Source organism: Vicugna pacos, chromosome 7, assembly GCF_048564905.1.
Source record: "Vicugna pacos chromosome 7, VicPac4, whole genome shotgun sequence".
Classification (NCBI taxonomy): Eukaryota; Metazoa; Chordata; class Mammalia; order Artiodactyla; family Camelidae; genus Vicugna; species Vicugna pacos.
In genome coordinates this window covers 18,100,677-18,128,066 of record NC_132993.1, presented here as the reverse complement: position 1 = coordinate 18,128,066, position 27,390 = coordinate 18,100,677, and the positions used below count along the sequence as shown (strand labels likewise).

Sequence of the window (27,390 nt, the reverse complement as noted above, 5' to 3'; positions counted from 1 at the left end):
GGCCACACGCCACCCCTGTACCTGAGGGGGTGTCCTCTGAAGGGAGTGCACGTTCCCTAGGAAGAAAACGAGGGCTGGAATGTGGGTCTCCCGTTGGAGCGCAGAGTACCGCCACCGCACAGCAGGGGGAGACCACGCCCTTCTTCTGGGGATTGGTGGTGGGGGGTGGTCAGACTGCCCAGAAATGAGGCCTGAAGCACCTGGTAAGTAAGGGGCCCACCCTTCCACTGTGAAGCAGGGTAAGTTACACTTCGTGTTACTCTCCTGTTCCCTTCATTAACCTTAACTCGTCAGAAAAGTTTCATTCAGAGTTCTGGCCTCGGCTCTGGGAAGGACTGGGGGAAGGGCTCCTCCAGGCTGGGACTTCCGGGGTGCACAGCAATGAGGACTCCCGGGGTGCACAGCAATGAGGTGTCAGTGGGCATTTCCGGAACCGCAGGAGGCAATCAGTGGACACTCAAAGGAGACCTGAGTGCAGCTCACTGGTTTAAAAAATCATCATCTTTTGGATTTTAACCAAAATATGACTTTATTTTGTATTCAACAGGCACTGAGTTCTGCCATATACAATTACCTCCTCTGGCCTCCTCCCTGAGGTTTCTGCCAGAGAGACTCACTGGGAGGCAGAGCGATACAATTACCTCCTCTGGCCTCCTCCCTGAGGTTTCTGCCAGAGAGACTCACTGGGAGGCAGAGCGAGATGTGACCCCAGCAATCCACCTTGGCCCAAGGCTCAAATCACATGCAATGACCACGTCTCTGCCTCCAGCCCCTCGTCCCATCTCTCATCTGGACCTCAGTCCTCTTTCCTGCTGGCTTCCAGTCCATGTGCACATCACACCCTGCACATCTCCATTCAGTGTCTCACAGGCACCTCAAACTCAGCTCATCAAGAACCAGCCTCTGTTTCTTCTACACCTGCTCCTTCTGCCTTTGTTGGAGCAGCGCCACCTAGGTGGTCCTCCCAGCCCGGTAGCTGTCTCATCTAATTACCATCAAGTCCTGCTCATTAACCTCTGACCCACTTCTGGACCCTCCCTCCAATCCCTTCCATTGACTCTGAGCCTAGTGCCCTCACCACCTCTTCTCCAGACTGCAGTAACAGTTCCCTGACTCCTTGATGCCAGATTCCTCCCTCTCTACGCCACCTACCAAACCCCCAAGCCTGATCTTTCTAAGAAGTAAACTGAATTAGGCTTCTTCCCTGCCCAATGCTTTCCATAGCTACCCACATTCTACAGCACGAAAGAAGTCTAAACTCGTATTTTATTTAGCTTCTCCGTTCTCCTGTCCCCCTTTCTCTCACCTCCCTTCTCCAGGAGAATGCTGACATCCAAGTACTCTTCCATGTGTCTCTCCACGCTCAGAATCAAACAGACTCACAGAGCCATATTCCACATGCTTTTCTCCCTCCCTTAGAAAACCCCAAGTCACCTGGTTTAGCTGTGATCTCGTTTTGGGGTGGCTGTATTCCGTGCTGTGGATGTACCATCACTGATTCAGCCATTCCCCCATCAATGGGTATGAGATCTCTTTAGCCCATTCCCCACTTTTTGGCTCAAAGACTGATGCCATTATAAACATCCTTGTACATACATCCTTATATATTAGTACTGTTATTTCCAAGACGTATATTCTCAGGAGCAGGAATTGTGTTTTTTTGTGTGTTAGCAGATGTTGCCAGACTGCGGCGTGCATTTTTGCAGCCTTCTTCATGGAAGCCCAGTTGACTCCCAACACAATTAGTGTCAGCTTCCTAAGTGGCCTTAACCCTTGACAGTGGTCCAGTAGGTACACCTGCTTACTAAGGGAGACTATTATAGGGCAGCCAGAGTGTATATGGTATGTATGATCTGGAAGTGAGACAGAGGATGCAAGAACTATACACTAAGCTGCCAGGGGCCGTGGGGAAAATTAGAAGGTCACTGGAGAAAAGCAGAAGGGAGGGGCCCATGTCACAATAATGGTGCCCTCGGCTAAGACTCACTCGTTAACACCAGGGCCATGAAGGATGAATGATGCTGCATCCTCTCTAAGTTCCTCTCTTTCCAAACCAATCCATCCCATAATAACAAGTTTCCCTAGCAGCTCCCAGCATCCCGTACACATCAATCTGCTTTCCTCTCTGTAACATAAAGACACCATTTAGCCCCAGTGCAAGGAGCCCAGCACCTGCCAACCAAAGGGAAAATATTCCGCCAGAGACTTCGGGAAGACAGATCTACTCCCTTTGGAATCTCATGAACTTCTCTTTGACTTGCTATCTTTCTTTCTTTTTTCAGTTTACAACTCTGTTTTGTTGTCCACCAAGGTTAGGAAAGATTTCTCAAGGAAAGTCTACCTTGATCTAAAGTAGGCAGCATTGCATACTCTCTCTCCTGATGGGCAGTGTCCTGCAGCTCTCTCAGCCCTGCTTTGTCTCTGGGCTGGTCTGCAGCTGCCCTTGGCTCCTGTACATAGAGAAAGGCTCTCGGTGCCTTGTCCCAGGACTGCTGGACTTAAAGACAGTGAGCCTGGGTGCCTCCAGGTTCCCACACCAGCTCTGGAACTACCTTCATATGCTTTCTCTTTCCTCCTCTCCTAAGCAGACACAGAAGTGCCAGGGGGAACTCAGAAGCCCTAGAGATGGTGGAGCCATAAGATGGAAGGAACCTTGGTTTCTGATTGACTACACAGAGCAAAATGCCTGCCCCCACCCCATACTAACCAATATTGGACTGTGATGTGGAAACCCACTGATATTTGGGACCGTTTGTTACAGAAATCACCTACCCTGACTAATATATCATTCATGAGCAACTCAAGAACAAATAGAACAAACCTACCATAGAAAAGCAATGTCCAACCATTCATAGACCTTTAATTACAAAGTTCCAGACAGCCCTACAAGCAGAGCAGTGAGAGCGCCTCACTTGTCTCTGCCGTGACAACCAGCCATCCGTATAGATAATCAGAGCCATCTGGGAAAGACTGTGTACAGCCAGCCCCACACCCTCTCGGCCACCCGCAAGTTTCCCTACCCGAATGGGTGGAGAGAGCCTGTGATCACTGAAGGAAAATGCAATATGATTCTAGGTGTCACCTTTCAAAGGGTGTTAGTGACTGTCAGTGACAGTGATTTAAACCCGGGAAAAACCCTTGTGTCATTCTAACATCCAAAACTAATCCTCTTCACACCAGACATCAATGTTAAATAAACAGAAATTTCCATTAACCTGCACCTCTGTACATTTATTTTTAAAAAGCAGTGTCACCCTTTTTAAATGAACATACTAATTAGTGTATTAATAAATAGCTGAATGGAATCAATGAGACATGTAATCAAGGTCTGACCAGGAGTCGGGCCAGGTTGAAGCGGGTGGAGGGAGGGAGAGGAAGGGAAAATAATCTTATTAGCAGGTTTGCTGAGGAGGGACGTGTAAAACCAATGCCCCACATGCAACTGAGATGCAGCCCAAGTGACTGGTGTATGTAAGGCTAAGTGCTTGCCCGCCTCCCCTCTCTGGACAGGAAAGCTCCTGGTGAGAGTTAATGGGACTAGCAGGGTGGACGTTAATTGGGGCTGGAAAAGCCATTCAGAGATCGTGTCCAGATCACAGCTGGCAAAGTTATCCAGAACCACAGTGCTGGAGATCAGACTCCTAGACCATTATTTAAAATACTAAGAAATAACAAGCTAGGTGGGTTGATTTCATTCTCAGCAAACACTTGCTCTAAAAAAGAAGCCATGATGGGAGTCATTTGTTTGAGGCTCTTTGTTTGTCTCACTCCCCTTCAAAATTCCTGGTCCCTAAGGAGTAGCTAAAGGTACCTCTGCCCCAAGATACGGGGCACTGGGAGGCCAAGGGTCTGGAGGGCTAGAGACAGCCCTGAGGATGGGAATGGGGCAGACCCTGCCCCTTCATCAGCCCTCAATTTCGCGTAGCACACCTCATAGCAGGAAGGCTCAGGAAGGTGAGAAGAGGAAATTCTCTGGCAGGTGTGAGGTTTCCAGCTGACGTGATCCGATTACCTGCAAGCCCCCGCCCCCACCTTGCTGGAGTTCAGGTTAGCACTGATACTCTAGCCGCATTTCCTCCATCTGGAGACACACCCCACTGGGCCCCCAAACTCTGAACTCAAGAAAGCTGGGTTTTCATTTCCCTGCAGATTAATATCAGGAGTCACACCCTTCTGGACAGAATCGATTAGGTGCCTGAGCCCCGCCCCCAGCATCGGCTAAGTGATGCGAGGGGAAGTGGAATTCGCATGCTGGTGAGACTCAAAAAAGAAATCTTGCCTGGGGTCTGGCACTGCCCACAACAAGCCCCCGTAGGGGTGGTCCTGCCAGGAGTCGGGGGTTGGCTTGTTAGTCCTGGATGGAGTGCATGGCCCAGGATTCTGGGGTGCTACAGGGCCCCCATGCCGTGGAGATGAGGATCTTCCTAATTCTGGTTCCTGAAGGAGCCAGTGTATCTGAGTTACCTCCCAGGCAGAAATCCTGCTGCTCTGAACACCTATCTCGGCACCCACATCCACACCGGATGGTCTAGAAGCAGAATCTGCATCCTGAGGTCTGTTTCTGCCAGCCCCAGGTGTGGCCTGTAACTGCTCACCCTGCGGTCAGCGTTTCCTGGAATGACAGTGAGGAGACAGATAAAAGGAAGTATGGGGCCGTGGGGGAGGCAGCTCTCAGCTGCCCTGGAGCTGTTTTCCACATTACTGCTAATGCTGCTTTACCCCAGGAGGCTCATAACACTGCGGGAAAGATCTCCTCCCCAGACCCATCCGAAAAGCCGAAGGGTGACAGCCATCAGCGCAGGGGCAGAGCTTCCTGACAGGCCCATGAAATAAAATGCAGGAGAGGCCAGAGACAACTGTCCCCAGGCCGAAACTGAAACAGATACCTAAAGCTGGTGGTCAGGGGCTACCTGTCTGGTTTGAGAGGTTCCAGAGACGTTCCCCCGTGCCAATCAGCATCTTACCCTCCACTGAAATGTCGCCACTGGAACTCCGTGTTTTGGGGTCAATTATGTTCTCTCTTCCAACAACCCATTCCTTACTTGGCTCCTCCATCACCTCCCTTTCCCTGTGGCCCAGGGGACTCTGAGGGCTAGGCCGAAGAAGGGACTGGAGAGGGGTTAAACGACAGGGCTCACTGCTCTACAAGGCCACCTGGTGAGACTTGAGGAAAGTGTCCTCTCCGGTTGGCCAAAGCTTGGTAGGCAGAAGGCATCTTGGTGGAAGAAAAAGACAACCTTTCCTCAGCAAGGAGCAGCCACACTGTTTGGCCAATGCAACACAGGCAGAACGGCAGCTCTCACTCACCCCTGGGTCCTGGGTATGAAACAGGAGGGAAAGGGGCAGGGCACGATCACTAAAAGACTGACACAGCCATTAAGAAAAACAGGACAGGGCATAAACTGGCTAGAACCAACGAGGCCCACGATGGTGGAAGATTCGCTTTCCAGTGGACCTTGAGCCTCATTATATACTCGCTGGAATACATTAGCATGCTAAATGACACACCCACAGGTGCCATGACAGCTCCCAGGCTGATCATAGAAGTCCGAAAAGTGGGCAGGGGCCCAATTCCTGGAAATCCCTGCCCCTTCCCCAAAGCAGTTGGAAAAATCTTCCCACTTGTTAGCCTATGAAATTACCCAGCCCATAAAAACTGACCACCCCCACACCTTGGGCCACTCTCCTTTCGGAGACAGAATGCACTCTGTCTATGGAGCATGTATGTCTCTCAGTAAGTCCACCTTCACTCTGCTATGGCTCATTCTTGAATTCTTTCCTACGCAAAATCAAAGACTCTCACTTGGGCACATCCCAGGGACTCACCCGAGACCTGGGATGTGACCAACCTCTTGTGTCCCACTTTCCTGCAACAGGTACACAAACTAGAGCCCCGAGGCCCTGTTTAAAGAAAGAAAAGGAGAGGGAGAAAGGAAGTCGCTTCACTTGGAATGCAGTGTTTAGGAGAAAAGGCAACTGCTTCCCAGTTTTGTCTAAGGATATCCTTTGGAGATATAGGTAGATAGATAAATAGGCAGACATGTGTGTGTGTGTGTGTGTGTGTGTGTGTGTGTGTGTGTGTATGTATACACACTATATATATATCTATATATATATATATATATACACACACACACACACACACACACATACACCATATACCTATATTTATACAGTGACTATTTTCAAACTAAATATATCAGGACATATGCTCTGGCAAGGACACAGAACACCTGAAATGAAAGCTGTTCTAGTAAATCCAGAACCCGTGGTCACTATTGATAGGCTGAAGTGCGGAGGATGGCTATGACAAGGATTCTGGGGTGCCCGTGCCCAGTGAGGTGCCTCCTTTCCTTCAGGGGACAGGGGAGAAGTGACAGGTCTCTGCATGGTGTGCTTGTCGTGGAAGGACCATCTCATTCAGCGCGGGCTCGAACTCTCTGTTCACAGAGGCCCCATCATCTTCAAAAGCCACCAACATGCTGAAAGTTCCCAGACTCCCCAAGCTTTTGTCCCCTCTCCACAGCGGCGAATCACCTTTCTCCACAGTTAACCAGCGGTTCCTTCCTCCGTCAGCCAGAGTGTTGCAGGGAATAATGCAATGTTTCAAGCTTAATAGTTTGTCATCCTGCAGAGATTTTTACTATTTTCAGAGCTGAGGGGCCTGGAGGAACTGAGCGTGCTCTGACAACCAGGCTGCCACAGGGTAATGGCTTCTGATTGGATGATCAGACACATGCAGTGAAAACCACATGGGAAAATCCTGGAGTCCCTTACTATCCAGTTTATGGCTATCTTACCAGGAAATCAGGGTCTGGACTTGAAGACAGCTGAGATGAGCTATTTTCATAAACATCCCCTGTTAGACGCAGATGAGTATACCCAGGTATGTCAGTGCCGTGGACACCAGACCCACCACTCTGGCCTCCGATGGACCATGTCAGCTTTACGACTGGGTTGCAGGCAAACATTAGCAGATGCCTCATCCTGCAGTGCTTACCGTAATTACCAGGTAGGCTCCAGGCAATAATTACCCACTAATGGTTAGTCACTGCCTTGAGTTAAAGCCAAGAGTCACTTACTCACTCTCCCTTAAACCAAAGCTCAGAGCCTGAGTGGGCAACCTAAAAAAACCCCAGCAACCATCGCCACCGCCTGGCAAGAAAAACACATTATCTAAAACATTACAGAAGGTCATATCAAAACAATGGATGTTTACAGGTGTGCACTGGCAAAATGGATGGCTGAACTGAGCACAGATTGAATATATAAACATGCCGTTCAATCTAAACTCCAGGCAAATGAAGGAATCCCTATAGATGCTTCTAAATCTTTTTTCAAGAGGTCATATTTCAAAGGAGAGTCAGGACTGATCCAAGGGACCAGCCTCCTGCCCCTCTTCTCTTCCCACGTGCGTGTAGAACCCCAAGGCGGTAGGCACGCTGAAGCCCAGTGTTAGAAACAGATGTCACTATTTGTCAACCAAGAAAATTAAAGCGCTTAACCCAACGCAGACCGGCAAGACACTTAACTAACAAGTTGTGGGTATCTGAAGAGCAGGTGATAATTTCCAGCAGTATTACGAGTATTTAATACGTGCCAAGCAGTATATCACTTATTTGGCCCCGTAATCCTGGCATGTCAGTATTATTTTACCTTTTTAATGATAGGAAACTTGAACATCAGAAAGGAAAGGTAACATGCCCAACATCACACAGTTAAGGAGCCAGGGTCTGATGATGTCTGTAACTTACTTTAAAACACCTCAGTGTAAACAGTGTGGTATAACGCGTGGAAGTCGGTTTTAATCGCCACTCAGGGATGGTTACTCAGCATCTGCAGTACTGACATCAAAAATGCACAGTCCAAAGAAAAAGTGACAATGAATATATGTATGTTCATGTATAACTGACAAATTGTGCTCTACGCTGGGATTTGACACAACATTGTAAACTGACTGTAACTCAATAAAAAATGTTTTTAAAAAAATGCACAGTCCAGTGCTGCCAAGTTGGCTTTTGAAAGACTCACCTCGGAGTCTACCTTGAGTCTTTCAACTACGTTATCTTGATTAGCACTACTGGATTTGTTAAGAAGCGTAAGAGATGTTACAAATAATTTTTCCGTGGGAAATTAAGTGGTGTCGAAGGTACACAATTGGTTAGAAACTGTGTCCAGGTGCCTCTGCCAGGTGGTCAGAAGAACCCGGCAGGCCCAGAGCATCTGTGTCTCCGTTCTTTGCTAGGGCTTCTATCAGATCTATGTCTCATCTTTCAAAATATTCTGTCCTCTGATCCCACTAGGAGGTGAACTGAAACCCATAACCAGAATATTGTTGCACCTGCCACAAGTAGACCTTCCTTCGAACAAACCTCTCGGGCTCATGTTAGGGACTAAATGTTTGTGTCCTCCCAAAACTCCTATGTTGAAATCCTAAACCTCAATATGATGGTGTTAGAAGGTGCAAGTACCTTTGCAAGGTAATTCGGGTCATGAGGGTGGAGCCCTTTTGCATAGGGTCAGTGTCCTTGCAAGAGGAGAACAAGTCTCTCTCTCTCTCTCTCTCTTTTTCTCCTACAAGAGGAAGACAGTCGCCAGTAAACCACAAAGACAGTCTTCACCAGGAACTAAATCATGCTGGCCCCTTGATCTTGGGGCTTCAGTCTCCAGAATTGTGAGTAACGTTTGCTGTTCACACCTCCCTGTCTGCCCTCTTCTACGATAGCAGCCTAACCTGGCCAAGACAGTCACTGCGTCACTGCTCCCCAAGCTTCCCCGCTTTCTGACACACAGAAAGTGATAATATTTGTACCACACTGGAGCTAGAGAGGGCTGGCCAGGGGCTCTGCCTGCCGTCAGCCCCACGTGTCCCCTAGCAGGGATAGGAGGGGACTCGCTTCCCCGGCACCCTAGCTGGCACCGAAGACAGGGTCTTCTCTGAGCTTCAGGAACAGGAGTGTGACTGCTTCCGTGTCTGCTTACTAACCAAGACTGGTGTGTGAGGTGGAATCCAGTCTGATATGTGCTTTGTTTGGAACACTGTCGAGGAGGAGGCTTACAGCTCTCATCTATTTATAATCATTGGAAACTGACGCCCCAAATCATCTGTTTGTTGGGAACAGCCAAGTTGGTATAAACCAGGTTGCAAAGCCAGGTCTGTCTGACTCCAAAGTCTTTGCTGAGTGCCTGAAGCCCTATTGCTTCTTGAGCACAAATAAGCTTAACCAATGGTTACTTGTCAAGCCTACAAGGGAAGCTCTCCAGGAAACACCATGCCAAAGGGGTCTGTCCTGGGTGCTCCGCAGCTTCACATTTTTATCGGTAATTTGAATGAAGAGACTTTTCAGATTTGCAGATGACGAAGTCCAGGACTTGTGAAGGTCAAGTGAGATACTACGGGAGAAGTCGTGTGGTATTACTATAAGGTTTTTCCTATTGGTGATGATGATACATAATTCAAAACTATTTTAGCAGGTCTAAACTAGACTCCAAAATGAAACTGAATGTGATAAACATAAATTCAAAATTTAGGTTTAAAAAATACATGATGGGTAAAGTACCAGATGGCAGAAGTTAACATAAAATATACACCAAAGGAGTGTGGGAGGAGCTTAGAGACCCACCAGTTATGGACCAGCGGTGGGACGGGGCTGCCCCTACAGCTTCAGGGAGCCTGTGCCCAACAACCCTGACACGGGTGAATTCTAACACTGGGATCTGGTACCCCACCTCCTATAGACTCTGACCTTCCCCACACATCAGTCCCAAAGGCAGACGTGGAGCCAGCCTAACCACACAGGAGCAGTAATGTGGAAAGGTAATGAGAAGAGAAAGAACCCACCGTGTGCCACTAAAGTGGAGTTGTTCACATCCCTGGCAAAGATGCCCAATTGTCAGCCCAGCCCAGGTGTGTGGCTCAGAGAAAAGAGTGGAAGGAGAGTTGATAAAAGCCCGGAATTTAAGATTTTCTTAATGAAAATGGAAGGAATGGGGGGGGGGCAAAGAGAACACAAAAGCAGGTCATTAACTACCACGTGGCAACCATTTGTGCCCCTAAATAAAAATGTATTTATTTATTTCCTTGAATTTCACTTTGATATTATCCTTTATTTTTTTCTCCTTTGTGAAGCCTCTGAACCTTCTGGCCAAGGGCCGTAGGAAGGCAGCCTATGAATGGAGTTTTCATTTCGGAAAGGAAGTAACAGCTGTTCCTACGTCCTTCCAGGAAATACAGTAAGGGTGTGGTCAAGACTCCAGCTCAGCAGATGCTCCGTTCACAATTACTGGGCGAGGACAATAAAACAGAAGACAACACCAGCACATAGCCACCACTGCGTGCTGACTTTCCTGTGAAGCTACTTCCCACTTCCTGTGGATTCCCACTTGTCTCGTTATGTGCAATGCCCTCTGCTGTCTGACCATTTTAGCATCCCATTTTTTAAGCTCAGGAAACCAAGAAGAAAACCAAACCACTATTATTGGGGCCAGGCGGAACTGCAAACGGGTATAAGACAGTTGCTGCCTTTCAAGAAACAATATGAGCTGAGGAAATGCTGCTTGACATTTTTAGGAATTACTTTTCTCTCTTTGGCCACATGATATCCCTCAAGCTTTTCACTCTCACTCTCTGGAACACTCCAAACACCGGTGTCTTCAAATGAAAGCATGAGAACTTCTATTTACATCCCAAATTGTAGACGCCAAGAAATTACCATTTCATCCAATAGTGGCAGCCACACATATAAACACAGGTTTTAAAAAACATTTAATTTGTTTATTTTTAAGTACTTGCCAAGAAGTATTGGGTCTTGCTAGTGTCAAGTCCTAGAAGGAATGAGGAGGGCACAATGAGCAGCAGGGACCTCCTTGTGAAATCAGGCCTGGGGTTAGCAGAGCTGGGTCTCTCCCACCGCCCCCACCACCCACCCTGGGCCCGTCAACAGCCCAGACTCTCTGGCCAGCTCGGCACTGTACACGTGGTCGGCACCTGGAGTACCTGCATCTTTCCTGGATCTTCCCACCTGAGCACAGAACCAGAGCCCCTTTGAGGACATCTGTTAAGCGCAGGTAGGGGGGAAGTCTCTCCGATGAAACATAAGGGGCAGTGCAGCAGGAAAGCAGGCGCAGTGGGGATGCCCTGCCTTTGTCCCAGACTCTGAGGCTGCCTTTGAGAGGACTTGACTCACCAATCCCGGAGTCCCCGGCTCCCCAGATCAGAGTCAGGAGCAGGGGAGGCCAGCAGCACAGCCCTGGGCGTCTTAACCACACATCACTGTGGTTAAATTACTTCCCTTCTTAGGACCCTGGGCCCTACCCTCTGCCTCCTACTAGGGAAACAAATTGCCACCAGATACAGTGGGAAAAACTGCTAAGTTCCCTGAGACCAGCAGTGCAGCTACATAAATATATCATGTCCTGAGTGCAGCTGATAATACGGACAAGGATGACATGCAAACACAGGGGGCAGGAAGAACAGAAACCCTGCCATCTCCGTGGGGCTCTTAGGTTAGAGCTCAGAAATACCTACCCTGCCCCCTGTTCTCTCTCCACAAGAGAGACCTCTGTCCAAGCCATTTTGATTAGCAGCTCCGAGATACCCAGGAGCCATCCAGAGAAGAGAGTAGCCTCATTGTTTCACTAGAAACTGCACTGCAAGTTTGCATCTGAAGACATTCTTTGGGGCTGAACTCCCAGAATCCCTCATTCTAGAGGGCTGGTGCCTAACCGTGCCTGTGCTAGCCGGACACCTCGACCTGTCTGCGGACCTCTGGCCCCAGGCGAGACCAGCGACCTTCCACAGCAGCACACTGGAGTTGGGGGTTGGAAGAGTCTGCATGGACTTTAACAAGTTGGGTACTTTTCTCTCCACATTCTGCTCAAACCTGTTTTCTAAAGTTTCCATAGTATAAACACAGACCACCTAAAAGTTTTGCCACCAGCCACTTCCACATCTCTGGTGCTTAACAGGGACCACTAAATGACAAAGCATCCCTGCAGAGTGCAAAGCACTGGACACTGAGACTCATTTCCCCCCACATATTGCCAAGATGGGAAAGGAACTCTGCTGAGTATCTACTAGGTACTAAGCTGCTGGTATGTTAATTGTGTGAAGCAAACATGTGACTACCTGTGGATCCCTGGAGAGGGATGTCCCACCTAATGTCCCATCAGGTCCCACCATGCAAATCACACAGATTTTTCTTGAACGCTCTTTGGGCCACACAAAACCCCACTAGTGGCCAGATCCTACCTGAAGATCTGGATTGTACAGACTGGCTCTTACGCCCAGGACCCAAAATTAGACAAACAAGACATTAGGTTTCTCGAGGGCAAGGTCAAAATGTTCATCACCACTTCTCAGCTCAGGATGAAGTTCATTCCACCAGACCATGCTGTTTTGAGCATGTCCACATTGACCATGGGGTGAACATACCAAGAAAGGGAACAAGCCCACCACAAAGTCTGGTCATTGTCCTTTGCTGAATTCTAATTCTGCTTTTACTCCGAGCTTGCCCCATAATCGTCTGCACACAACTCAACTTCCCAGGACCATGCTCTTTCCACTGGAAAACAGAAGGGGTCTCCTAAGGCAAGGTGAATGCCTGGATGTTTTCAGAACAATCTCAAGCAAAATGTACAAGATAGTATGTTTAATTCAAAACATGAACCACTTGAAAAATCTAAAAATCTATATGTGGGTTTTCCTGCTTCTTTACCAAGCTTCTGCCAGATCCTGAAATGAACTCCTCAGTCTACAGATGGGAGAAGAAGGAAACAGCAGAGTAAGCCCAGGGGTGACGCCGCCAGCGACACCACAGCCACACTGCCTCCTGGTCACCTCTACCCACCAATGCCACTGCCCCTCAATTCACGTCGTCCGGAAAAGAACACATCCTCTGCCCCTCAAGTGAGTCTCTGTCCAGGAATCTCAGCTCAGCAGCCGCTGTCACCTCCCACCAGCAGCCCAAGCTGGACACCTGCAAGACGTCCCCAACTCCCCCACCTGTCCCTCCCACCACCTCCACGGCCATATCCACCATCTGTCCACCTCCCTCCTACGTACATGTCAGTCTGTCCCTTTCTCTCCTTTGCCACCACCCTCGGGCGGCCCTCTCCCACGTCTCCCAGATGACCGTAACAGCCCCCCTTTCGATGCTCTCTTTACACGGCCCCATAGCGATCCTTCCACGACGCGAAGCTGGTCTTGTTGATTCTCTCGCTTGGAAATCCCCAGGGCCTCACCACTGCCTGCCGGGTAAAACCCTTATCTGGACACTTCCCCCTGGTCCTGGCCCAGCCTCCACCAGTGTTTGCATCTGGCCCCACTTCCCACCTCACTGTGGGCTCTCATCTCTCCACATCTGTCCACGCTGCTTCCTCCACAGGGCATCCTTCCCCAGGCATTCCCAAGGACAATCCTGCTCACCCTTCAGAATACCCTTCAGAGCTCTGACAGATGCCCTCTCCGCCTCCTGCAGACGACCTTCGCCACCACCTGCCTGTCATATCTGGACGGGTGCCCCTTCTTACGTCTTCTCAGGAGGCCGTCTGCATGCAAAGCTCATGTCTTACACCCTGTGTTTAATTAGCTGTTAACCTGTGTGCTGTGGCCACACCAAGCCGTGGGTCCTCTGATGGAGGGAACTGCGCCTTTCCTCCCTGTACAACCAAACTCTTGCAATGTGCCTGGCACGTAGGGGGCACTCAATTAATATTGACTGAAATGACTAATTGACGGATCAATCAATTTGTTGGTCAAATATTCCTTAGTCTCACATCTACCTAATTAAATATGTAAATATATATGCAGGGAGCAAAGTGAATGGTAGATATTGAGGGAAATCAGGACCTTTTTCCTTTTTCCCAAGTCCCCATTAACCTACTGCTGCCAGGATCCCAACTTCCCCTCTTACTGAGGCCTCTGGACTCCTGCACTAACCATCCTCTCCCATGGTCCCCTGCTGTCCCACCTTCATTCTCCTTTCTGACTCTTCGCAAGGTGCTTTTATCACTTAAAGCTCTTCAGATCAGCGGACACACAGGCGCTGGTAAAGGAGTCATGATAAAAGTAAGAATCTCTTACTTGATTTTCTCTAACCTTGCGTGTAAATAGAAGCTTACTTCTGATGCTCACTTGGTCCTTTAATATGCATGGCCATGTTCATCCTCACCTCCCAGGCTTCAGGTCTGGAAAAACAAGGGCTTATTCTGGCTTTAAATACAGAGAAACAGAGGCCCAGCCCAGAGAGGGAACTTGCTGAAAGAGATTCAGCAAAACTAGGATTGGAAGCCAGGTCTCCCAATTCCCTGGCCAGCACATAATACTTCTTCAATTGCTCCGAAAATGAAAACCTCAGGATTATTTTGCAGGAGAGAAAAAAAAAAAAAAAGCCTCAAGAAGCTGTAGCCACATTTCCGACCAGCTCTCTTCAGAGGGCACCGTAACTTACATAAATGATTTCCTATTACACCGCAATTGTCACTGCAACTTGACAGTCTGGCGGCCTCCTTCAAGTGTTCACTGGGTGGTTTTTCTGTACAGATCCCCCAGAAAGAAGAATCAAATACGGCCCAATCAGGAAAACAAACCACACTGCCCCGCAGACCCAGATTCCCCTCCCACAAGCCTCGTTCCGAGAAGGACCAAAGAGAAAGGCTATGAATGATCCCCCCGGGCCCGAGCCCTCTCCCACCTGCCCTGTTCCCAGAGCTCTGCTATGTCCCTCCCTGCCCAAAGGATCCCTTTAAAGAAATAAAAAACGAAAGCCAACAGTTTATGAAGAAGAAATGAAGTGGCAATCTCCCAGCATGGCTGGGAATCAATGCGAGCTGTTTTCAGGGTTTTCCTTTCAGAGGGTGCCTGCTACACTTCTCCAGAAGTCCAGAGTGACGGAGCTCCAGTGCTTGACTTACAGCCGCTTCATCAGAGCCAGATAGTTTTAATTTAAAACTCACTGCAGTTGGGTTCGAACTCAGCTGGGACTTGATTTACTGCTAATTCATTTCTCCGATTCCTATAATTCTAAACTCGGTCGCCAAACAGTTTAATGCTGCTGGAATCATCAGCTCCACGCTTTATGAATGGGCGTCAGGGGAATTGTGTTAGTAAGCGCATGTTAGCAACAGTTATTCACTTTGGAAAGGAAGACGGTTTGGGGGAAAGCATGGAGAGGTCCTATAACTGAGCACTGGGCATGCGGGTTATCCCTTGATGTCCCCCGCTGATCCAAACCCAAGTACCACTGGGGTGATAATCCTCCCCAACTCTGATTCACAAATACACACACACATGCTATTACCTATGTAAGATGAATACTGGCGAAATGCTTCCCATGGGAAATGCCTACTTTTGCTCTGTGGGTCACCGCCCAAAGGTGGAAACCATGGATTTACAGCATAACGAGAAATCTGCAGCCTCTCTAGGGTAGCAAAGTTTCTTCCCTGAGAGAAAATTTGGGTCAACCATCCAAAATTTAGGGAGCTGTATCTCCCTAACTCAAGCATTCTTTGTTAATTCAGAATATTTTTCCTTGCCAGTTATTTTGAAGCCTCTTATTCAATAAGTGTAGCTGAAAAAATATATATATAGAGAAGGTGAATGTCATTACTTATATAGTTTTGCAGACATCCATCTTGATCTATTACGTGCAACTGAAAAGTGCTACTTGTTGGAAACATTTCTGCAGACCTGTCAGAACTGCAATCACACTCCTTGAAACAGTCCCTTTAGAAAATATATGTCTGAAGGCACCATGGTCGCCAACATTCATAGCAATTCACAGCCATTTCTGAGATTCCCAAAAGCAAATGACCAAGACAAGAGGAAGACAGTTCCTCTGGAAGCTGGACCTCACCAGTCCCTATTTTAAGAACACAGTAAATTTGTTCTCCTGTTCTTTCTCCTCCAAACTCAACTCAAACCTGAAAGCTTCCAGGTAAAGGCAAGCATCTCCCAAAATGCTTTTGGGGGAACATTCGTTCCAAGAGATGTCAACAGGCTTGAATATACAAAGGGATCCTTCCACTGAAAAAATGGTTGGTGAAGAATAATTAACCAGGATTCTCTATAGCCAAACTCCTTTGCCTTTAATGTGCATCTCCAAGAGGAGGACACAGTATAAAGATAAAGTGTTTGCAAGACTAACTTGGCCACACATGCTCTTTCTAGGGAGGGCCTAGTCCTTGGAATGCTCTGGGAAATGCAGTTTGGTCGTCCCTCCCAGTCTATGGGCATCTAAACCCATAGAGAGTTTTACATGAAAAGGAAGAATTCATTTCCTGTGCATCACTATGAAGACACAGTCTCTACCTGCCCCCAGACCACCATCACCCTGGAGACTCCACGGTGATGGGTGGGTTCAGCCTGCACTCGGCTTGGTTCATCTCAATCCTCTGAAATAGCCACCAGCCTCGACGTGGTCCCAGCCCAGCCCAGCCCTAGCCAGAGAGCAGGCACCCGCCGGAGCTGCAGGTTCGCACTTCCCTCATTTTGCCCTTTATAGGCCGTTAATCTCCACTCCTCCTCCTCCACTCATTCATTCTCTTTACTCAGCAAAGTTTGATCGATTGCTTCCAGTAAGTTAGGCCCTAGGCTGGGTGCCGAGTTTACAAGAGAGGGAAGACATGGTCTCTCTAGTCTAAAGAAGGAAACAAGTCATTCCCTGTTATTGTCATCATCACTGCATCCAACAGCAGCTTCTTTGCCACCATTAGAAAGTATGAATTAAGTTCCTGATTACAGAAGAGACTGCTTCAAGCAGGGGGCCGTTCCTGACCCCTGGGAGCTGGAAACCTCGGGCAGACGTGCTAACACAGACATATGTCTCCAAGCCTGTGAGATGCTGGCATCAATCAGCGGATAAGGGCAAGTGCATTGAGGGGAGGAAGACAGGGGTCAGTATCTAATGGTGAAGGGAGCGGGGAAAGGGGTCAGAAACACAGCGTGGCCATCAGTCCTTTGCCCCGGCTGACCCTAGAGGAGCTGCTGCAAAGCACAAGAGTAGTTGTTAGGGAAAAAAAAGGGGTGGGGGGTGCTGGCTAGAGGCAATGACTTAGGGGAAATAATTTATGCAGAAATGTCCCCTGTTGCTTTGTATTTCAATGCTTACTTAAATGTTTTTTAAAAGTGGAAAAGAGGCAGCGGTCATTTGCATGTCCCCAGCTTCCCAGCAGCCCCTCTGCCTCCACAAACAGAAATATCTGAGACATTCACACACCACCATGGGGAAGGCAGCCCTTTGATCAATAAGCCCTGGAAGTCAGGAAAGCCTCCTGAAGCCTGGCTGGAATGCAACCTTCATGTGGTTCCTCTGGGGTTTCGGCTGGATAATCCCTAGTGTGGTTGGCGATTTCAGCCACTCATGACTTCTGGGGGCTGAATGATGCCTTAGTGGAGCAGCCCGCTGTGGTTTGCTGACTTTGTTCAGTAGCACCATATGTTCCATTCATGGAACCCATTATCCCAAATCCCCAACTTATGTAACTTCTTAGATCCTCTCAGCCCTACCTAACACCCCACCCCTAGTCCCAATTCTGGGTTTCAAATCCCTGCCCAAGTGGCCCCAGGAACGCCTCAGCCCCTCCTCTGCTCCTAAAGTTCTTGCTTCCTTTCTTCCTTCAGGGCGAAGGCCAGGCTCTTGCAGGTTTAGCACTTTCGGGCCAACGTGGGGGAGCCATGGAAGCCCCAGTCCTTGGGCCTGACCACACAGGGTCTAGTCTGGCCTGGCATCGCCACCCCGACAGCAGGGGCAGTTCCCACGTCCTGGGGTGAACAGTGGCCAAGGAGCTACAGCAGGAAGGACCCTGCAGGCGGATGGATGCTGACCGTGCCTGTCCTCCAGACTCTTCCGAGACTGTGTTCCATCAGGCTCTTCTTGGAACATCCCCAGCACCCGAGCCATCAGCGGTGTGTCCTTGGGAAGCTGTGGCTGGCTTGGCAACACATCATTCTTTGTACATCCTTTCCCTCCCTACCCTCCTTCTTTCCTTCAGTTTTGCTGCCCTGGGAGTCCTCCCCTCAATACAAAGCATTACCACATCAACTTTTGCCCCCGGCTCTGCTTTCTAGGGAACCCAGGCCAGGACTTAGGGTGAGGACACAGGGCAAGTGTGCCGGGCCCTGGGCTCCTCCAAAGCTTGCACCAGAGCAGCCTTTCTTGCACCCATTCTGTGCACTAGAATAACACATGAAACTGCATTTGAATAGAGAATTTCACTGCATACGTATTAAAATGCTGTTTAAATCACTGATCTAGACTAGTCCCCTCATTTTATAAGTGCTAATACTACAACATAAGGTGCTGTTTCCCAAGACCCCTGACCTGGTAAGTAACAGAGCCGGGGTCATCTACCTGTTTCCAAAAGCCAGCTTTCCCCACACCACCAGTGCTTTCTAACCAGGGGGACATACCAGAATCCTCGAGGAATCTGAGAAAATATACACCTGCCTGGATCTCACTCTGGTCTGAGAACCTCTCAGCTGCCGTGGAAGGACGAGGGGCAAACACTGAGTCTGGAGTTGGACTGTCTGCCCACTTGGTGAAATTCTGCTTGAAACCCTAGAAACTACATAATCACCAGAACCTGGTACTTAGCCCGAAAGTTCGGCTAACACTTTTAGTGTAGAATCACCCCTTCATTCACAGCAGGGAGGAGGCAAATGAAAGTGCTTGTCTTAGTCCAGCGTTTCTTGGGGGATTCCCAGGGCACTACTTCTTGTGGTTTTACTAATCCACGTTAGTGTATTTAAAGGCTCTGAGAAGTCCTGCGCAAAGAAGCTCTTCCACTTTGCTTTACACTCAAAGCTTCTCAAACTTCTCTGGCCATGGAAACTTTGGGTGTGTGTAACACCTCTTCACAGACTGTGCTCTGTGAAATTCTGCTCTATTTTCGATGTTACCTTCAGGAAGCAGGACTGAGATGGAGAGGGAGAAAAATCAGCTCTAATCAGCTCTAATCAGCTCTGCAGAGTTAGCCAACATTCTGTGCAGGCTGGTTCAATCCCACATCCTGAGGGCTGCCGCCCTGCCATGCCCTCCCCTAATTGTCTATTCCCTCCACGAGAGGAGAAACAAAAAGTCGTCCAGCTCCATTCAGTTTACTGTCCCTCCTCTTTTTAAAAATTTATTTATTAAAAAAATATTTTTTTCTATTGGAATATAGCTGATTTACAATGTGGTGTTAGTTTCTGGGGTCCAGCACTGACCATCCTCCTGACCCCTGGGCCAAAGCCAAGGAATGGTTTTTTCACCCTCTGGTTCCAGACCCCACACCACCCAGAGGGAAATCTCACCGGGCTCGTTGCAGACAAGTTCACTGAATATGTCACAGGGGAACCTGCTCTTGAGCGAAGACCAGAAAAGCCTTTGACCAGCTATGGTTTTTCTTTCCTGTGTTTCCAATGACTTTTTCCTCCTCTTCTCTCCCCATGCTTCCTAATGAAAATTCTCTTCCCTGGAAGACCTCGGGAACTGATTCAGTTACTCTGCGTTCAGCACATCGGCTGCGGAGACGAGATCCTCTTAGCTAGTGATCTGTTTTGTGTTGGAGTGACAAAACATTCCAAAATCCAATTTGCTGTTGCGAATCCTGGTTCATGGAGAAGGCGCCGGGGAGAGGGAGGGGGGCAGCCAAGCTCGGCGGGCAAAGAGAGGACGGGTCAGGTCTCATCCACACCTGCTGGCGTGAGTCTGAGCAAAGCAACAGCAGTCAGCTGCTTCCGCTGCTGCCCAGAGGGGAGGTGGGGGAATCCAGGCGTGCCCTTCTCGCCGCCTCAAGCCTGGCAGAAGCTTCACTCACTTCAGGGTAGAGGAGAAGCCAAGTAAATAATGTACAGGATAAAAGTTTGTCGTTCGGAGGAAAAAACCCAAACAAGTAACCACAAGAGGATCATCTGTGAATGTTCCCTGAAACGTTCAGGTCGGAGAGACCAAGCGGGGCAGCACAGGCCTGACTTTGGGAGGGACAGCACCCAACCAGGTGCACAGGCTCCATCAGGGCCTCACTGCCCACAGGCCTGGGTCGGGATGGAATTCGTAACTAAGTGCTAGGCTAAGTCTGCACAATGACTTTCCCCCCACACAACCCATCTGCATCACTTTCCAACGAGTCTCTGCTCCAGCACCATGTGGTCCAGGCACCCAGCACAGCATGACATCCACAAGCAAAGATTCCTTCCCTATCTCTGGCTTCTGAAATCTGGAACCCTAGAGCTTATCAATGAATGAGGGAGCAAGTATTGAGCACCTACTGTGAGCATCCTTCCCCAAGCGCGAAAAGACCTTCCACCACATAGCAGCCTGGGAGCCTCAGGCATTCTGTCTTAGTTCTCACACCATCAAAATGAGAATAAGCAATTCCCACCTCAAAGGGTGATTTGAAGGATTAAATGAGAGAGTGTTGTTTCTACAGCGCCAGCAACTTTGAAGCAGCCGCTGGGAGAACTTGATTCTTACCAGCACGAGACTCAGAGCCTCACAGAATCAAAAGCAGAGATCAGGACTGCACTCACTCACTCCTCCTGAGTTTTTCCCAGGAGCTGGCAAAGGAGTCAAGAGTCAACCTCAGGAACGAAGCACTCTGCTGGAATGATCCTTGAAATTTCACAACCACCGACACTCAAGGATAAGACTCAGTCCCGTTGGATGAATGGGGAAGTCGAGGCTCAGAGTGAATAGATTTGCCTGGGGTCACAGAGGTGGTCCAAGAGAGAACCCAGATATTCTAAATTTTGCTCCAGCACACTCTCCCGCAAACCTCTCGAGGGCTGCTAAGGATGCAAACAGCACAGTGACCAGGAGTGAGGGCAGTCTGCTTAGGGTTGGGACTTGGCTCCACCTCGCACCCGTTGTGTGATCTTGGTCAAAGTCCTTACCCTTCCTTGTGTCAGTTTCCTCGGGGAGGAAATGAGGATAGGAACAGTGACTGCCACTCTGCAATGTAAGAAATGGGCCAACCTGTGCAAACCCTTACATGATGCCTCAGCCAAATAAGTGCTCAGTAAATGTAGCCATCATCATCATCATCATCATCATTATTGTTTCCCATTCCGTGTTTTCACAAGGACAAATACCAACGTCCTCACAGCCTCTTCCCTGGGGAGGCTGATGCACATGATCAATCGTAAGCACAGGGGTCCAGGGGCTCACGCAGACTCACCCTCGGACTCGGGAAGCTTTTCTTCCAAGCTGCTTCGTGCCAAGCAGGGAAGCAGCCTTCTCCTTCTGGAACAAGGCCTCTGCTCTGGGAATTAGGACCCCCTGCCTGCCTCGGCTTTTAAGATCCATCTCTTACCACTTAGCAGCGGAGCCCCCTTCAGTCTCCCTGCTGACTCCCGAGTCCCTGCCACAACTGGGAGGCTACAGCCTGGGCAGTGAGGAGGGGAGCAGGAAGCGGGGCCAAGGAAGGGGATCAGGTAGGGGTGCAGGGTAGGGAGCAATGGGGTTCATAGCTTCTAAAGAGGCAGCATCCTCAGGGCTCCGCGTGGACCAAGCCTTACTCAGTAGAACCAGGAGGGCAATTACCCTAATCATGTGCATCTCCCCAACAGTCGTTTGATTTATTAGCGCGACGTCTTTTTAAAACGCCGCTCTTAAATATAAATAACACTTAATCATCCAGCTGTCGTTAAATTCATGTTATATTGATTTCTTGGAGTGCCACAAATTTGAGGGCGAATGGGCTGGCGGATGTGTGCACAAAGCCAAGAGGTGGATTAGCAAGGGGGAGGGGGAGGGGAGGAAGGTGGGGGAGGAGGAGGGAGTGTCCAGGGAGGGAAATGAGCTCTGCTCTGCTGCTGGAGGGTCTGAACCAGTTTCACATCGGGTAGCGCTGGACACAAATAAGAAGAGGAGAGGAGAACAGAGAAAGACGGGCACATCTGTTGCACAGATCCATCACAGCCTAGGTCATGGCTGGTTTCCTATGGGGCTGCTGACCTATCACAGCTCATCACTGAGCCGCCCCAACAGGTCTCCAAGGTGGCATTGTTTGTGTAGTGCCTTCTGGGGTGAGGATGAGGAGAAACGACTGAGAAATGCCCCCTAGCTGGCGAGGAAGAAAGAGATTGGCGGCGATTCCTTTGCATCAAAGCCTGGTGAATACTAGGAGCTGAGAGCGGGTGATTCCCCCCCTCCCCAGCTCTCTCCACTTCAGGACTGCTGTCTCCCTAGAAAGCCCCCACTTAATTCCCAGCAGCCCTCGTTGTGATTACTACGAGGATCAGGAGGCCAAGTGTAGGCAGACTGCGCCATGCAGATTTCTCCATCTGTAGGGGGCATCGGCAGAGGCTGCCGGGTGAGGGAAGAGGTGCTGAGAAGGGGAAAGGAAACAAGTTGGTGGCCTCGGATTCCTCCGGAAATGTTTGCAGAGCGTTGGTGGGCATCCAGAATGAAGTGCTGGGAGGACAGAGGAGAGCCTGAGAGTACATTATCGGGCAAGAGGGAACAGCTCATGGGCAACCCACGCCATGTGCTCAGAGCAGAGCCGCTGGGAGCACACAGCCCGGCGGCAGTGAGGGTCTGCAGAAAAGAAGCATTCGCGGTTGGGATTTTTCTACTGTGGCGCCCTTCTGGGTGAGGAAGACCCCAAAGAACTTAAAATGAAGGCTGCAGAGTGGTGAAGAGGGAGAGTGACAATGTGACAAGCTCCAGGGCTGGGCAAGAGAGCCAGGAAAAAACTGAGCTGTACAGCCAGCGTTACACAGATGTTAATTAAAGCCTGCTTTGTCCTAGAAACCAAATTGGTAGCTAACACTAAGTTCGGAAAGTGTGGGGATTTTCTGAACCCATGTTAAAAAAAAAAAAGGTTTAGCTTATCCCCAGCATAATGACTATTGGCTTAGCAGGAACAGAATGGATTCTGAGGCTGCAAATATTTGAGAAAGGAAAGAGGGCAGGGAAGCGAGCAGAGCCAGGAGTAGAGGTCTACGGGGAAGACACACAGACATTTCAGGAAGCTCTGGACCCCACCTCTTTGCCCCTTCAAGGTCCTGCGAGGGAACGTTTACCTGGGAGCCACCCACTGTTGCTGGAGTTCACTCTTTCCGTAGAAAATCATGCTCTGTGCTTATGTGGGACCTCCCTGTCCTCCCAAAGGGTACGCGTGTGAAATGTTCCACTTCCTCCACAGCCCAAGAGATAGACGTGGGTCCCCATCATCACACATGGTTGGACGATCTGATCACGTACAGCAAGGCTTTTTGAGAAGGCAAGTGTATATCCAGTGTGTGTACACACACCCACCATTCTTAAAAAGAAAATGATGTCTCTTCTCCCTACTGGGTTCTGCCCATTGTGAGAGCTTTGCTTTATTCCATCTACCCTTTTCAATCAATCAAAGGGCAGCTCACACAGCACACAGCGGGGAATACAATCTCCCTCCCAGGGCCGTCTCCTTCTTTCCTCCGCAGCCTAGTCGGAGACCTTTGCAGGAGCTGAAAAAAGTTTGAAAATAGCAGAGATGGGGCTATTTCAGCACCCATCTTCAGGATTTACAGAACCAGCCAAATCCCGTGCCCAGCACTGAGGCCCGCTTGTTCGAAAGAATGCTGCCTCCTTTCCCCTAGTGTTCTGGAAAACTCCCAACATGTTTTTCCCACTGGTGGGTTTGCAGGACACTCTGAACACATGATCTTAAATAGAGAGTACAAGCTGCTTCCATTTCTTGCCAAGTTGCCCAACAAGCTACGCCAAAAGGGACAGCTATAGAAACCTAGAGCTTTGCTCTCTATCTATACTCAACTCCAAAACAATGTTTTATCTGGAGCTCACATTTTTCTCCCTACGACTGAACCCTGAGCGAGTTGGCCTTTGAGCCCCTAATGGGAACTGTGGAAAAGCCCTTTTGGAACCCAAACACCTCCCACCTCCTCCAGAAAAAGTTTGAACATGAGCAGCCTGTGAAACTCCAGCCAGGGAGGAAAAGAAAGGACAGGCTTCAGGGAAACAGAAACTTGGAGCATAGGCTTCTGGAGAGTGATTCCACATGTCAGGAGCAGCCTGGCTCCGGGAGACACTACCAGACCCAAGAATGCCTGGTCTCCTTGTAGGGTGGATGCTGCCGAGGTGTTCATGAGAGGGGGTACCCTTCTCCCTTCCTGCACGGCACCCTGCTCTATCTCCCCTTTTAGTCTATGTCTCAGACACGTACCCAGAAAGGCATGTGGCAGGTGTTAGGTGCAGACACGGGGGAAGCAGCCCCAGGCTTCCCGGCACAGTGCAGAGGGAAGGCTAAAGAGATCCAAGTGTGTGTAGGCTTGCTGTTGCCCAGAGACAGGAGATGTGAGTAGGTTACACCTTTTACGGAGGATTTGATTCCACACACTCTCCCTAGACTCGCAACACACTCAAAGCGATGCTTAAGCCCCTTCCTGCCCGAAATCCTGGCGCATTCCCGGGAAAGCAGTGCCACCCTTCAGAAAGGCGTTTGTGCTGCCTCTTACTGGGGAAACGCAGTGTCTGTTCCATATGCGCCGCCCTACAGAACTGCAGCCCCATCCGCCTCTGTGGCCTCCTCCCCGCGCGCTGGGCTGCCACACTCTCCAAAGATCTGTCTGAATATCCGTCGGTCCGTTTCTCATTAAAATCCCGCGGTGCGCTAAGGCCACGGTGTAGAGATTACATTGGGCGGGTCTCCCAAGACCATTACTTCTCCGGTTTCTGAAACCCAGCTAGGGATGCCAGCGGCTGGGAACTGAAAAATCGCTCCCTCAGTCTAGCCGGGTGGGAGGGGGAGGCAGTAATGCACAGAATCCCACCCCAAAGTCCTGGGTAAGAGAAGTCTGCGCCCGGGAGAGTCAGAGGAGAAAGAACCCGGGAAATACCTGCCCTGGCCGCGCGGCACCTACGCGGGTGTCCAGGTGGGACGCGGGCAGTGCCTGTGTTTGCGTGTGTGTGTGTGTGTGTGTGTGTGTGTGCACGAGTGTGTCTGTGCGTGAGTGCAGGGGGCTGGCTCCGGGGCAGCCGAGGACTCCGGACCGAGTCGGTATCTCCGCCCGCGCTGCTCTCGCCCGCCCGCCTGCCCGGCCGGCTCCTTACCTGCAAGCGCCGCTTTTGCCTGCTTCAGCGGGAGCGCCGCATTGACACTGCAGATGGTGCCGGTGCCGCTGCCTCTCGCCCTCCTCTGAACGTGTGCGTGTGCGCGCGTGTGGCTGCCTCCTCCAGCCCCAGCCCCGAACGCGAATACTCCACCGAGGCACGGGGAACCCGGGGGGAGGCCAGGAAAGCGAAGGGGGAAATCGGAGCCTGCGGGCTTGACAGCTCCTCTGGTGGCGTCCAAGGTGGGCGGAATGTCCAACAAAAAGGTCGGGAAATGCGGCTCGCTTCCAAGCACTCCTTTCCCCCTCAACCCTGGAGCCCAAGCAGCAGCAGCGGCTCCCGGGGGCTGCGGTGGCGACGCGGGGCCGCCCCCCTGCGTCCCCACCCCCGCGGGCTGAATGTCCTTGATGCCAAGCGGGCACGGCGGCGTCACTCCGCGCCGCCCATGCTTGCCCGGTCGAGCCGCTGCCCGGGCGCGGCGAGTGCGCTGGGGACCCGCCGGGGAGCGCTCTAGACGCCTTCGTGTGCCTCCCTGGGTAGCGGCGGCCGCCCCCCGGCCACCCGCGGCCGGCCGCGCTGCGGCTGTCCCCGCACCCGCCGGGGGACCAGCCGGGCCGGGCCGAGGGGCCGGGGCTGGGGGGCTGCGGGAGCCGCCGGCTGCTCCCCGGGGAGGCGCGGGGCGGCGACGGCCGCTGGCGCTGCGGCGGCGGAGAGAGCGGCCGCGGGCCGAGCCGGGCCTCCTGGGCGCGCCCCCGGCCCCCCGGGCGGGCTGCTCGCAAAGTTTGCAGGGGGCAGGGAGCGGGGCCGCCGCTGGCTCGGCCGCCGCCGGAGCTCCCGGGCTGCCTGCTGCCGCCGCGGCTCGCTGCTGCTGTGCATTGAAGCCCGGCCAAGCGCTGCAAAAACTCCAGCTGCCTGGCGCTCTCTGGGTCCTCCTCTCCTCCCTCCCGCCCTCCCCGCTTCCCTGCCTCCCTCCCTCGCCTCGCCCCCGCCCCTTCCCGCCGCCCGCCGCCGCTCCCTCCCTGGCTCGCGCTGGCTGGCTCGGAGCTCGGCTGACAGCTAGACCGCCCGAGAGCGGCCGGCAGAGGGGGCAGGGGGCGCCTCCTCGCGCCCCGCGCTCGCCGCCGCCCGCCTCGCCCGCGCTCCCCGCTTCGACGTTTGTGGACACCCGCCTGGTCCCCTAGGCCCGCACCGAGCGACCCTGCCGGGGGCGATGTGGGGCGGAGAGGGGTGCGTACTTGGCTGCACGGCGCAGGGCGCGCAGTCGGGATGAAACACACTCAGCCGCCGCCGCCCCGGAAGGTGGGGATGTGGACGCCTACGGTCGGAGGGACCCCCAGGTGATCAGAGCCGACATCGGCGCAAGCACCTATGCCTAATCAGAACCCCACCCCAGGACCCCTACGCCACCCGAGGACGGGAGTCCTGGGTGAGAGAGCATGGGTAGCCAAGGGCCCTAGAGCTCCCTTGACAACCTGACTGGTCTAGTCGTGTTTATGTTAAGAGGCCGATCTGGCGCCTCTCTTCTCTGAAACCCTAGATCCTAGACCATAGCAAAAACAGATAATGCCCAGGTCAGGGCAGTTTCTGAAGTCCAAAGAAAAAGCTCACGATGTTGCTCTGGTTTAGACAGCCGCCCTGCAAGGGAGCAAGTATGTGAGGATGGAGATTGGCAGCACTACCTCTGAAACCTCTGCCTAGATCCCCTGCGACTGTACTCCACCCGCGAAGAGAAACGGAAGGGATTCCCACACTTATTCACCCCCAGACTTCCAGGTACACCTTCCTCATCCCCACACCACCACAGTCCTCTGAGGGCAGCACAGTCAACTGTGCCCACTAAGTACCTCCTCACACGGGCAACAATCCAGGCTGGCCTCCTAAAGGACCCCATGGTTTCTGGCTTCCTCCCTCATGTCTGGTCTTCAATTCTACTTTTCCCCACAGCCAGCAACTTCCTGTCCATTACTGTCCCTCCCATCAAAGCATCTTCTTGGAATCTTCCTATTAGGTGGAGATGATTGACAACAGCATACATTTCTACACCTTCCTGTAGGGGTTATATTTTTGCAGAGATCAGAGTTGTAAACCCAGGAGACTGGAGCCAGCTGTGAGCTGATGGGCTATACAAGCCCCAAGGCGGACAGCGCACTCAGGTCAGTCCAGGCCCGCCCAGACAGGGCCTTGCTGAAGCTCTGCTCTGCAGAGGTGGGTGCTTCCATGGGGAGAGAGCCAAGCCAGAGTGAGGAGGAAACCAGACGTTGTGGAGTTTGGCTAAAGGGTAGTATTCCAGGAAACAGAGCTGCGCATCTCATGGCCCAGAAAGCAGCACGGAGTTATCTTATTAGCTTGCGTTAAT

At 51.1% G+C, this 27,390-nt stretch overlaps 1 protein-coding gene across 1 annotated transcript in view; it reads right to left on the bottom strand.

The window, feature by feature from the left end:
• Positions 1-25,458, bottom strand: part of PLXNA4 (plexin A4) — a 410,094-nt gene extending 384,636 nt beyond the window's left edge. The window contains exon 1 of the mRNA XM_006202300.4: positions 25,035-25,458. The gene's annotated coding sequence lies outside the window, so the exon portion shown is untranslated. The remainder of the gene's footprint in view (positions 1-25,034) is intronic.
• Positions 25,459-27,390: the final 1,932 nt, after the last annotated feature.